The sequence below is a fragment of the Corvus kubaryi genome, unplaced genomic scaffold (genome assembly GCF_017639235.1).
Source record: "Corvus kubaryi isolate FWS band 111438036 unplaced genomic scaffold, C.kubaryi_AGA036_p1.0 64818, whole genome shotgun sequence".
NCBI classification, from domain to species: Eukaryota; Metazoa; Chordata; class Aves; order Passeriformes; family Corvidae; genus Corvus; species Corvus kubaryi.
Window position 1 is genome coordinate 59,729 of NW_024581534.1, and position 14,117 is coordinate 73,845.

Below are 14,117 nucleotides of genomic sequence, written 5' to 3' on the forward strand. Positions count from 1 at the left end.
CGAGCCTGAGCTCATCTAGGGAGTGGTTCTGGACAAGAACCTCCACAAACTTGGCCCGGGTTTCCTGTTTATAACCGAATAAGGTGTCTTTTTGCCTAGTTTGCAAAACAAGCACAGCACTACCCACTACTGATCCTTAACTTCTGCTTCCCAGAAAGACTTGTCACAGTGCACAGCCATCTGTTCTTCTGAGGGTATTTGTCAGGCTCATGGGAGTGTAAGGAGGTGGGTACAGAAGGATTTTTTTTTCTCCCCGAAAATAATGACCCAGGAGACAGACAGTCAGAATTGTGGGACTACCTACAAAATTTCCTTGGGATTCTCCTTATGTGTCTCCTTGCCTTTCAGCACTTGTGCTGCAGCCCTGTGAGTGTTCAGGATTTTCTCTGTGTAGGTCCAGGCGACATAACCACGATTTAGACTACGGGACATCCCTGTGAGCTGAGGAAAGCCCCGACTGCAGAGGAGGTGTGTGACGAGGCAGTAAACCATGCCACGGCACATTCCTGCAGCCCAGCTGTGTGCTGGGGGGAAATGGGGAGCAGACAGGACACGGGGGGAAGGTGCTTCCCAGCGTGGCTCCACACAGCAGCACACCCCCACCTGCAGTGCAGCACCACGGCCTTTCTCCTGAGGCTTGCTGTCAAAGACAGATGTCAGTGGTCGTGATTCAGAGATCAGACCAAATCTGAAACTCAAATCAACTCCAGAAATGATCAAGACTCAGCCCAGGTGGGTGAACAAGAGGTGAGGATTCAAGAATCCAGCTCAGTATGCGTGGGACTTGAGAGGCCTCTGCTCAGGCCACACCTGGGACAGTCAACAAAGCAGCAAAGATCTATTTGCTCTGGAAAACAACAGGCTAAATAAATTTTGCTAAATCAATTTCAACAGATCAGTAGGATTCCCTTCCCAGCTTTTTCTCCAAGAGATTATATTTTTCTTCCTTTCTTCTTACTCCTCCTTCCTGCGCCCATGGGTGTTAGTTACCTCGCTGCCTGATCTTTGTGTAGGGGCTGGGTGCAGCTCAGAGGTTCACGTGTGCCGTGACAATGACGAAACGAGAAAGAATCAGAAACGGAGGCTGACACATTAAAAGGTGCAGTACAAGATATATTTTGTTCCTTGCTGAATCCAGCTTGGTCCACTCTGCCTGCTTATTCTAGTTAAATGCACATGTCAACATATAAAAAGTTATTTCAGACTGCAGCATTTGGTTCCCCGAGCCAAGCCAAATGAACACAGGAATAGCAACAGTACACACGCCAAGGAAAATGAGCTTTTTTTTTTCCTCCTACTGTGACATTTTTGAAGGCAGCCAATTATACATTAAAAACACCATGAATGAGCAGTGTAATTTTGGAGCCATAACTTAAAGTGAAGTATTCCTTTAAGTATGAAATTAATATAATCATGACATTTTAACAGTTTTTCATGGTCCTGCATTCTTCTACAAGGACTCACTCTAAGTAAACCTATATGCTATATAAAAAGACCACAATAATCTTTTCCCACTAGTAAAATTGCTACTCTTATGAGTGTTACATATATAGGAGTTTTTACATACATAAACATAGTGTGGTCACTTGTGGGATCTATAGATTACATTGGGGGCATATTAAGGGAGTAATGCATGCGCCAAATTTGTTGGTGTGTTTTATAGTGTCTAGATTTTTCTATCCTGTGCTATTTTGTACATTTCCTGCCCTGACATAAATGACCTCATTAACAAGAAATTCTAATAAGTATACAGAGTTGCTATTTTTTTTTTATTTCAAGCCCCGAACTTTGCTGGCTACAGCTTATTTTTATTTTGTGACCTCCCTTTGTATGTATAGTCTTGGAGGAGGAGAAAGAGGAGGAAAAAAATAATAAAATGAACCAAAAATCTGCTCACACAAGGGAGTTTTCTGCTGAATGACATAACCTGTACTCCAGTCCGAGCTATGGTCAGTCTGCCCAACCAGCCAGTAAAATTAAGTAAATGCAGCGAAGATATTTTGGGGATTGAAATTTGCCTTCCAAATACAAGCAGTGGGTTTTTGCCTTCCAAGCCAAAGAAGGAAATCACACAGCAGCATATGGAGTACTCTATTCCCCACATATTAAAGCTGTGTTAGCTTTACAGCAGTTCCTGTCACCATTCAGTATCTTGCCCCCCAAGCAGATATGTTTTACCACAGGATCAGAAGTCTATTTTTGCAATCCCACCTCAGGGTAAAACTCATTGGGACTCCAGGATCTGACCCCCTTGCAGTGATCCCTGCAGTAACAGCCCCTCTAGCTGGGGCTAGAAATAAATTTGTTCTCAACATCAGATATACAGTTTTCTTTTGGAGTTTTTTCCCTCTGGATAGTGAGTTCAGAATGTGCTACAGTAGGAGAGCTGAGAGTACCTAGCAAAAGCTCCCGTCAGAAATAATAGCAATATTCAGTACTTCTAGAGCAACCTAAGTTCTTTTTAGACTCTAAAAAATGGAGGCTGGAATGCATAAAATGTAAAAAATAGCCAAAAAACCCCCAGTGTAGATGCAAAAACTACAAAACATCAATCAGAGCTCTATATGTTTACTGCACACCCAGTTAACACACACACAATACACCCAAAAAATGCTGCCTAAGGCACAACCATGCAGGGCTGCAGGACCAGACTCCAGTGACACCTGGTCTGAAGCAGACTCTGAGCTCAGGCTCCAAAGCCCTCTAAGAAAATCGAATCTGTTTGCAACTTCCACATCCAGCAAGAATGACTTCTTGTTTCACCTCCATCCTTTTCCTCAGTCAAGCTACCATTTCCCAAGCTCCTGCTCCTGCCCTGGCCTCACCTCCCAGCCATCTCCCCCCATGCTGCAGTGACGCTGCTACCCTGGGGCAGCTGCCCACTAATTTAATGATGAGGGTGAATGGAGAGGTCAGAGCTAAGGGGGGCACAGAAATGCATGTCCTGAGGGCACTACTGTGGCCTTGCCTACCCAGCCCTTCATTTCTGAAGATGGATATCCCATTTATATGGTAATCATACTTATAAATTTGGCTTTATGGTGAGCATACTTTTTGGATATAGTCCTGCCCTTGGAAAAATGATTTCTAACTGGCTTGCCTGGACTAATTTCAGGTATGTGCAGTGGTGCTGGGAAAAGACTGCTGGGCTTCAGTTCCTGGGCACTCATCAAGGACCGTCCTCTTTCTACAGTACTACAGAAATTTGAAATTGAAGTGGAGAAAGCAGCTATTTCTCCTCTTTGACTGCAAATCCTGAGGCCAACTGAGCACTGCACAAAGGTGTAAATGCTGTCTGCATGGCACCCACTCAATCGTGGTACGAGTTCCAGGCTCAGCCTGTCACGGGCAACACTTGCTGCTGGTGGCTTCAGAAACTCTGCAGATACCTACGGTGACAAGTCGTGCAAAGCTGCCCAGCCCTTGGAAGGCAGTAACAAAACTGACATTAACAGGCAGCTCGGGGTAAGGCTGAGGAGGAAAGTTAAAGATGTTGATGTGTTTTGAGCTGCTGTGAAAGAACGTGGGCTTCTGCTGCCTCCTAGGGTATGTCCTGATGGCAGAGCTCGGGAGAGACCTGAACTCCTGCTAACCTTCCCCAGGGCAGGGCAGCTGGCAGTGGGCTTATGGGGACAGAGAGGCCAGGGTGCTCTAGTTCTGAGCATTGGCTTGGCCTTTCAGCTGCTTTTTCTGCCTCCCCTGGACCGTGTGTAGGGATATAAACCAGAGTCTGCAGCAGCTGCTTAGGGTCAGTACAACTAGAGTGCCTTAAAAAGCCTAATGTTTTAAATACACACTGCATTTCATGTTCATCTTTCTTTTGGGAGTTTTGAGGCTTCAGTGTTTCTGCTTTTCATAGGTATCTCCACAGCAAGGGCTAGAAATAAGCAATTTTAAGAATTCTCACTGTTGAGGAACACATCTGGTACAGGGAGCTGGGCTCACAAGCTGCAGGTTGAGCTGCAGGTTGAAATGCAGGTTGAGATCTGGGTGGGAGCCTGGGACAAGAGGATGAACTGCCGACCTTTGGGATGACAAAAACACAAAGGCAGGTGATGCCAGCCAGGTGACTGGACACTGAGACACAGCAGCAGCCGGGAATTGCCGACCTTTTGGACAGCAAGGGAGATGAAGACGGGTGATGCCTGCGAGGTGGATGGACACAGAGATGGGGGCAGGAGCCGAAGACTCGGGAGGAAGAGTGAGACTGGCCACGGGGAGGCTGTGATGAGATAAAATCCCAGGGGTTCCTTTGCTGGGGTCCCTCCTTGGAGGCACCAGCTCGGCTGTTTGTGTGTCACTGCCCCAGGAATAAAATGGCTTTATGGAATGAGACATCTGGGACTCTGCCACCTCTGCCATGCAAACCTGGTGTGATGTGAGGGGGGTGTGTGGGGAGCCAGGCAGGGACCTGTCGGTCCCTGGAGCTGGGGAAGGGCCTTCGGTCCCAGAAAGTCCCTGACCTTGGGAGTGCCCCTGACAGGGAGTCCTGGGAATGGTCCGACTGGGGAGTTTCCTTAATGTCCCATAATGGCACGATTCCAAATACAGAAGCCTTAAAAACACGCAGGGTAGCAGGAGACTTGTGATAGTATTGCTGATAGTCTTTGCAATCTCTACTCCTGAAGAGGAAAGGCAGCTGTGTGAGCCAGATCCTGAATCCAGATGGAGATCTGGTCAGACACTTAACCTGACGTGGCACCAACAGCCTGGCCCTCTACTAACCCACATTTCAAATGACACTGTTTTGGCCGTATTCCACACCTGTAACAGTTGCTTTACATGCTTTGCTGTATCCTTCACCTTTTGAAAAACAGCCCTTTTTAAGTCACTTACAGCCTCCTATTTTTGTTAGCATTTTTCAGAAGAGAAAATGTGACTGGATTTTCAGTATTTCTAGTTGTCAGGTTTTGAAAACACTGACGGCCAAGACACTGCCATGTTCCACATGTGTCATTCAACCATGGGATCCAGGTCTAGAAACAAATACAGATCTGCCAGTTTGGTCCTTAATGATGCCTCCTAAACCAGAGCAGGCAGGGGAGATTTTATCTCTATCAACAATTACCTGAAAGGAGGCTGCAGCCAGGTGAGGGGTCGGGCTTTGCTCCCAGGGAACAAGGAACAGGACAGGAGGAAACGGCCTCAAGCTGTGCCAGGGAAGGTTCAGGTTGGACATCAGGGAGAATTTCCTCATGCAAAGGGTGGTCAGGCATTGGAAGGGGCTGCCCAGGGAGGTGGTGGAGTCCCCATCCCTGGATGTGGCCCAGAAGGCTTGGACAGGGCACTCAGTGGCTAATGTGTACTTTACTCAAACACCCCAGAACACCCAAACTTCTCAACAGGAAAAATATGAATATAATTTATCTACATTATTTACTAGTAGGAAAAGTAATTATGCTGTAGAGGTATGTATTACTGACTTTTTTTCTGCTCCATAAAATTTAAAGCTATTCACTGAAAAGGACAAGCTGGCGGTAAATACAGGCAAAAAAAGAGTTTTTCAGTTTTTCTCTCCCTCACCTCATAAGCCTTTATATGAACTCCTTTATATGAATTTACTGTTGAGTGAAAGTTCTCTTCCCTGGATGCAGCCAATACATCAGGGAATGTTGTCATAGTACTGCAGTGTGTCTTGGCGGGTTTTTTCTCATTTTTGTTTTTCTTTTCTTATACAGAGTGCTGTCATCCTGTAACTTGCCTTGTACAGCACTATTCTTCACACTGCTTCTTGAATATAATCCATTGCAAACACCCAGAGACCAGTTATAGCAAATTAGGCTTGAATTAGTCCATCCCTCAGCTGCCATCAGTGGATGAATAGCTCCAGGATTAAACAGATGCTTGCTCTGACTCAGCACCACAGTTCTTGCATGAAACAGAAATCCAACTGGTAGTCTGGGAACTATTTGAATAATATAGATCTGGGGGGTTTTTCAGTGTACTTTCCATGATCAAGAGGAATTAGAGGTCAATATTACATGGCATTCAAATAACATTAAAATTGCCCTACAATTACTGATCTGAAAAATGTGGTAGGTGAGATACCTGCAGTAATTCTGAGGTAAGGAATACTAGAGGAAAATAAATTATTTTCCTAAAAGAAAATTTATCTGTGTTCTCTGTGAATTCTTCTTGTTGCTGGAATGTCTTTAATGCAATCATACAAATGACTTAGAAATGAACCTGTTCAACTGAAATGCTCAGAAAATCAAGAGTATTTCACCCCAATTCTCATTTTCAGAAAGTTGCTCTGAAGTGGAAAACTGGAAGCACTTTCCTTCGGTACATGATTTAAAACACATGAATGTGACACTTTCTCAAAAAATGTTCCATTGGAAACAAATTGTCATTTTCAGATGGAAAACCATTCCGAAGAAATATTCTCAACCTGTCTGTAGGAAGGGCACCACTTGCAGTGCACAGCCATAACCAACAAAGAACAACTACAAAATCTATTTTGGAAAAAAGCTTTCTAAATTAAATTGTTCAATGTCTGCAACAACTGGAGGTTGCACAAAGTGTTCAAATAACTTCTTTTTGCATCAGAAAATAGCAGTTTTTAAAACACTGCTCATAAGAAAAGACAGGCTTAAGGAATTTACAATTTATTTTTTTTTAAAGAGGATTGTTAAAATACTCCCTTTTCACATTGCTAATTAAAGGCATTTTGTTTTGGGGCCCAGGATCATGTAGAACATTATGTTTCTTTAGAATAACCTACTAAAAACTACAAAAAGCAGAAGTGAAGTACTTAGAGCTGATCTGTTATCTGTTATTCTTTGGATGCTCAGGTCAAAGCTCTCCGTGGAAGGATCTGACATTTTAGAAAAAAAAAGGTCAAAATCTCCCAAATACTCGAAAAATATTTTTTTTTTTCACCCAATAATAGTAAATAAATTACTTTATTGCATCATAAACAACAGAACCAGCAGAGCTGGTGATTCCTATCCATTTGTGGCTGGACTTTCTGGCACCTGAGAAGAGCCACACTCACACTGCAGTCAGTTCTGGGAGCAGGGGGATTTCCAGAGTGTCTGTTCTCTACCCAGGCACTGATTTTCTCTAAAACTTACAGGAAATCACCATCTCCAAGCTAATGACTTTCCTCAGTGCTGGTTAAAGCCAGTTGTGATGCTGGGAAGGTTTTGGTGGAGAACCAAAGGCATGGACAGGGCCCCTCATCCACAGCCTTTTTGTTCAGCGCTGCTATTTCCAGGACCTTTTCCCTTCAGGTTAAACAGCTGGCTGCATCAATATGGGTTAGATTCCCAATGTTCTGACAGTTGCTTTCCAAGGGCTGTGGTATTTCCCAGCAGCCCTAAGTCACTGTGGTGTTTCTCCCTCCTTCAGTGCTCACAGTTAATCTGTGTGCTCTTCTCCAGGAGCACTCGTGCTTCTTCTGCAAGTGACTCTCCTTCTTTCTTACTAAAGGGAAGCTTTGAACCCAGCTGATTCCAGCTGCTCTGCCACATCTGGCTGTCAAGCCCCTGCCTGCCCCCTGCCCTGCATGCTCCAAGGTGTCCTGGGCGGTGTTAGATGGGGGGTTTTGCTCCCACCAGTGCAGTTTCAGCCAAGAGAGCAGAGGAGCAACAAGACTGCACCAAGTGCCTAATCAGAGCAATCCTTGAGACTGCTCTAAATGAGATCAAACTGCTGGGGCTGGATCCCAGTCAGTGCAAGCCCTGGGGAGCAGACACTGCCATCTGCATGCTCATTTACTGGGCTTTGGAATTATTTAGTGTTTGATTTATGGTGGTGAATTGCATCCTGGCAAACGTTCACTGTGCGAAACTCTCTGTTCCCTCACCCATTAAAAATCAGGGCCTGATCCATGTGAAAGCTTCCTGATGAATTCACTACGTTTTGGATCAGGCCTCTGGGACCCAATGGCAGATAATATTCCATTCCTGTCCAATTTTCTTGCTCAAATTTAGAAGCTCAAGTGTTTTCCATCAATGTTTTTATGTTTACTTTTGGGAGAATCCTCACAGTGGGTCAGGTTACTGTGATATAGAAAGGATGACCCACTCTAACATATAAATTTTCCAAAGGATCTCAGCCTGAGGCAGGCATCTGCCTCAGAGAATTTCAGCCCAGATGGCTGGAGTTTGGCAAAGCTGTAAGGAACTGAAAATAGAGCTCTGTAATGGAAAGTGGTGAAGAACCTTAATAATAGGAGGGTGCTACCAAGTACCACATATGATAAAGCTCCACAACAAAAAACGTAAGGGAAGCATTGAGGGAGGATTCTTTCCATTATGCCTCAGAATATATGATCTCTCTCTTCTACTTGAAAGGGTATCAGAATTAGCTCTTATTTTTGCCTGATCCTTTAGAAATTACCATCAAAACCAGGCAGCTCAAACCCAGCCCTTCCCTCTCAACTGTATTAAACAAGGTTTATCTGAGAAGCATAAACCCATCCCAGACAGTCAGAAAAAGTCAGGGCTGCAATAGTTCCTCTCTGCACTGAAGAGTCAGTAGTAGGGTAGAAAAGCTGTGTGACTGAGATTGAAGCAATTAAATTCTCACTACTTGGTTTGCAGATTAAAAGTCCACTTTGATGTTTCAGTACAAAAACAGAATTTCAGTTCTACAATACCCAGCATATCACAAAGATTCCCTTAGTTGTAACAGGTGAAAAACATGATTTCACTCAGATCGGTTCTGAAATGTTTGAATCCCTATTTCTGCTTTCTCTCCTCTCTGTCAATTCACTCCTGACGAGCAGGATGTGAACACAGGAGCTGGAATCTTGTTAAAGCCATTTAAGAAACTTGCTGCCATTTACACCTGTGTAAATCCTGAGTAACTTCACTGGTATAAATGGAAGCACAATTTGGCTTGAGGCATCAGGGCTTTCATTTTTGGTTAGTTTTGTTTTGTTTTAATTCAGCAACAGATTAAAAATAAAAAGAATGACATCATGCTCATGGCACAGAGTCAATGGATTTATGCTGGACTGCTCCAGAGTAAATGAGATAAGGCTTTGACTTCAGAAAACCCACACAACACCCATTTGCAAACAGCCTGCTGAAAAGCTTTCTGCTGTGGAATGACTCTGTCTTTAAGGAACTGGGGGCAAACAACCCACAAACACCTTGGTGCCAAAACATGGTTTGGTTAACAAAGGGGTTTATTTCAGACATATTCTTGAAACCTCAAAAGTGCAGCATGCTCATATTGCAACTGACTCATTGTGCACCAATTTTTGGCTTTTTTTTAAATTTTTTGTTCCTTTTTTTTTAATGTATTTCAGTTATGCCCATCACCCCACTCACAAATTAGGGGTTTGGAATGGAAATTCTTACCAGCCCTTCAAGCTGGTGGTGCTTGCAGGCACTGTCATGATAAATAATTTACTATTTAATGACTCCTGATGTAATCACAGCAGGAATCAGATTCACAAACATCCATCTCTCCATTGTTACCACTCTTCTCTGAGACCATCTTTTTAGCTCCCAACTCAAAAATAAGTGTTTAAATTGGTAAAGAGAGAGTTTACCACCACAACCCAACCTCTACATTTTTTTATGTTGGATGACATTTTTGTCCTGGCTCTCATTACTCAGATGGATAAAACTCAGAAGGGTTCTGCTTTACTGCCCTGTTTTCTCTTAGTGTTCCTGCATTTTTTAAATGCTACCAAATGGTTGCTTTTGGCTCTCAGCATTATCACATGTTGTCTATAAGTATGGAAACAGTTATGGTAATATGGACGTAAATCATAACTGTAAATACCACATAAAAAAGACTGCCATGTAATTATAAAAATACCTAATAGATTTCTTTTTCAAAGACAACACAGCTGTCCTTTCTAACCTTTCATTTGCAGATTCTTTTCTCTCCTGTTTTTATTTATAGGTTGCCATGCAGTTGGACATAGCACACCATGATTTTCTTTCTAATTTTGAAAAGAAAAGGAAAAGAAAGAATACTCATTTCATCATAAAGAAGCATTAGTTTACAATTTTGAAAAGAAACTAACACCAGCTCTAGAACATCATCTTGGAACCAATCTCCCTCTTAATACATTTCAAAAGGATCTGTCAATGGCTACATACCACAAAATAAAATTAAACCCTGCCATGGAACCAAAGGAGGGGTCGGCCAAATGGCACACATCACGTGTTGGGAAAGAAGCCCCATTCTTTCTCTAAACATCCCAGTGGATTTTTTTGTGAAAAGAACCACACTAGGTTATTACACTGGCCACAACAAAATAAGAATTTTATGCCCTACTCAAGGAAAAATAGGCTGAAAAGTGTTCCAGGCAAACTCACACTATGCAATGTGCCATGTCAGTGAGAGGAGTGAAGCCTTGCACAGCATCGATGTTGCCAAAAAGGGGTTTGGATTTTTTTGCCTGAGAGCTGCCACCACGCATTTTACCTGTTTCTAGTCAGCTTTGCAATGCTTAAAGGCAAAAGAGTATATTTTTTTCTGTGTTCTGCTGGAGTCTCATGGTGCTTCATCATCCAAAGACTGGATGAGGTTCTTACCTCTTCCCTGTTACTTCAAACTCCCAGAAGGAGCCTGTTTGGTCACAGAAGAGAGGCTGCAGGCAGTGCTCTCATGCCACATGAATGGAAGGTTGTTATCTTTGCATCTTTGAAACATTTTTGCCTCAAAGCTTCTACCTCTCACCAAGCAACCCCTTCAGAGACCTGCACCTCTGCCTTTCTGTACAGCAAAAGCGATGTTTCAAGTGAAATAACAGCAAAGCTCTCCAGGGAATGGAGTTCATCTTAGCCATCAGAAAAGTGTGTTTCTCTCTCCCTTGCTTTGCAAGAAGAGCAATTATGGTTTTATGCAGAACAACACACAGCTCTCAATGGGTTTGTCACACTCTGATTCCCCTCTGGAGAGACAGCTAAAACAAATGAACTGCAAAATGCTGCTGGGAAAGGTCAGTCTGGACCAGAGGTGTGCTCATGGCTTATTGATGCAGCTTATTTAAGCAGATAAAATGCTCAAAGCCACACTGCATTTTTATCAGTCTGCACTAACTGGCCTTTGTCCAAAAATGTGTCGTTTTATCAGATGTGTCACTCTTTTGGGAGGCTGCCATCACTAGACTGGGTGACTGAATGTTAAAATAATTTCTCCGGGGGAAAGAGGTTGATCCCAAAGGTTTTCTAGGGGAGATCATTTTTCACCACCAGCTGGAGCCTGATGTCAGACATGCCCTTGCTGCATTTATTCTCCTCAGAGATTGAAACTCAGTTTGTCCTTCCTGATTCCAATATTGTTTCACATTTGGGCACATAGCAGCTACTACAGAGTGAATTGTTAGGGCATGAGAGCCCATGAGACATGGGAAAATAATTTAGGGGAAGCAGTTTGACAGCAGGATGCAGTAGTTTCTATCGTCCCATTAAAACAGAGATAGCTGGGAAGCTTAGCTTTGTATTTATTATGTAAACATGTATTTTAGCCTGATGTGCCAAAAAGATGCAAACACAAAAAGAACCCCAAACAAACCAAAAACCCCAAACTTATGCCACCAAAACCCCGAGCAAACCAACACAACAAATATTTGCCCTTTTTCTGCACCTCATCTATTTTCTTAGGAGGGATATGAGACTGAAGCCCTGTACACCTGAAGGAATGATAATTTGTACTAAAAGATGAAATACCCTCGGTTCTCTCCGCATCTGGCATTTTATTTTACACTTGCAGTTTGGTCTGAGAACAAAAACGAAACTGCAATGATTGACTCATCTTACGAAAACATCTTGACGCATTTTTATTCTTTTCTACGTGTTTTCTCCACAACAATAAGTGGAGAGAGAGAGAAATCACCAGTTCCCATGCAAAATTTAAAGCACCAAGTTTAATTCTTCAAACAAAAGGGCAGCTTGGTCTCGCTCACCAATGCTTTGAGCTTGCACTGACTTTATTTAGATCACGCCTAAATTAAAGGCAGAACACAAGCAGGTATCTGCAATAGAGATCAGTCACTGCAGCATTTCCTGCATCTCCTGTAACATTCCTCTTCTTATACCAAGATGCCTCTGCAGCACTCTAAGTCAGGCTTTGAAATAAAACTGATCAAATCCACAGCACATTGTGCTAAAGCTGGACCAAGGCCAGACACACTAAAAACTTTCTCACCTCTCTTCTTCATAAATATGGAGCAGCCAGGAGACCATGAACTGCTGCTTCCAGAGGTATTTACAATACCAGCAGTATTTCTCACTCAAAGCACTCCAGCTATTATCACAGATACTTTTATTGCTAGATTTTCAATCTGTATTGGGGATTTCTCTTTATCTGCACATTCAAGAAATCTGAATGAAGTCTTGGTATGAATTTACAGAATACACAGAGCAATTTATCTCTTTTGAAGTGAGTAAGGCAATCTGAATGAAAGCCATTTTCACTTTGAACAGCTGTGTCTGCACAAGGGACCAATCCACTTTAAAAGTTAGCCCAGATAATGTCTTTATCTGAGGCTGATTCTTTGACATGGTGCAAGAAAGCTAAAAATCAAAGAAAATTGGTCCTTTGACAGTGCAGTGTCACATATTTCCTATGTTGCCCTAGCAATGATGATTAAAAATTAGGCAAGAGATTGTATTAGTTTAATGTCAATTTCTACTTTTTGGCAAGATGCACAGTTCTTAAGAATTATGAGAAGTTTCCTTCCTCTTTCCTTCTTGCCTCACTTCCCCAGAAAAAAGTGAAAAGAGAATTTGCATGACAAATTTGAGTGAGACAAGGATACAAACAGGCAATGGATACACCAAATTCAAATGGACTTTTGTCTCAGCCACATCACACCTCCCACCAAAGCCACTGTACTGCTCCTGCCCACACAAAGTGCCCCGTGGAGGGACACCAGCTTTTAGAGGTGGGTAAGAGAGCTGACTGCTAGAGAAATAGAGTCTGAGTTTTGAGCAAACTTGTATTTTTGTTATTACTTGAGTGGAAAAAGCTCTGGAGAATGTTGGAAGAGGTCTCAGACAATAGAGCCTCACTGAACTGTGGCCTTTGGGCACACCTCTAAGTAACTCTAATTAATAACAAATATTCCTGGAGAGAAGACAGTGAGGGAGGGGCAGAAAATGTGCAAAGGTAACTGCACAGGGGGAAAAATGCAGTAAACATTAAAGAATTTCAGGATTTGTAACTGGGATGTCAACTGCTCGTCACAAAGATTTCTGACACTAAGATTTCTGTTTAATTCACTAATTCCTGTGTGACAAACACCAGCCAGTTCACAGCACTTGTATACAAGGTGTGTGATTTGACTTCAACATGAAAGCAGCTCCTTTTATAATCTAGAACCAAAACTGCATAGCAGGTAAACGGTTAATGCTGAGCAACATGCACATGATACTTCATCAACTCCCTCACCAAAATTAGGATATTATTCTTTATTATGGAGCCCTGTAATTCTAAAGTAAATCATGCCAAGATACTATCTTGCAGGTCTCTAGATCAGATATCATTGCTCAGAAAAAAAAAAGCAAGCTTTCATGCACTTACCTTATCCTCCAGCCGGATCAGTCTGGCTCCTATACTGTAGTATCCTTTGTCTACCCCTTTTTCTAAAGAAAGAGAATAAAAATGGGACATTCATTAGGTGGAGAATAAATTCAAACTAAGAATTATATCTGTGGTATTTAAAGCAAAAAAGAAAAGAAGCTGGTAATAGTAGGGTACCATAAAATGCATGAACGTAACGAGAAAGAATGAAACAGAAGTGAAAGAGCGTGGCTGGAGAGAAGGGAATTACTTTGTCAGACTGACAAGATTCAGTTAGTCTGAAGGGCAACCTGGACCTTGGTAGAGGCAATCTGTGGACATGAAGGACTATAGGTGGAGTCTGGAGTAACCTGTTTAATTATCTGAGTGAACTGTATGTAGTTAGATGGAATGGGCAGGGTACCTGGGCACACCTCCAGTTCTGAGTATCACTGGCCTGAGCAAGGTAAACTTGCTATACATAAAGGAATCAGAACAGTTTTCCACTGAGGTTGCAGGTCTAGGAGGCAGCACTGTCCAGGGGTTCAAGGGCTGGAGTGGCAGAGATTGATCCATCTGCCTATAAATCCATCCATCCATCCATCCATCCATCCATCCATCCATCCATCCATCCATCCATC

At 42.8% G+C, this 14,117-nt stretch overlaps 1 long non-coding RNA gene across 1 annotated transcript in view; it reads right to left on the reverse strand.

Annotated features, from left to right (window-relative positions):
• The window catches only part of LOC121672667, a 58,091-nt gene extending 44,527 nt beyond the window's left edge, over positions 1 to 13,564 (reverse strand). The window contains exon 1 of the long non-coding RNA XR_006018921.1: positions 13,498 to 13,564. This is a non-coding gene — a long non-coding RNA (uncharacterized LOC121672667). The remainder of the gene's footprint in view (positions 1 to 13,497) is intronic.
• Between the last annotated feature and the right edge of the window lie 553 nt (positions 13,565 to 14,117).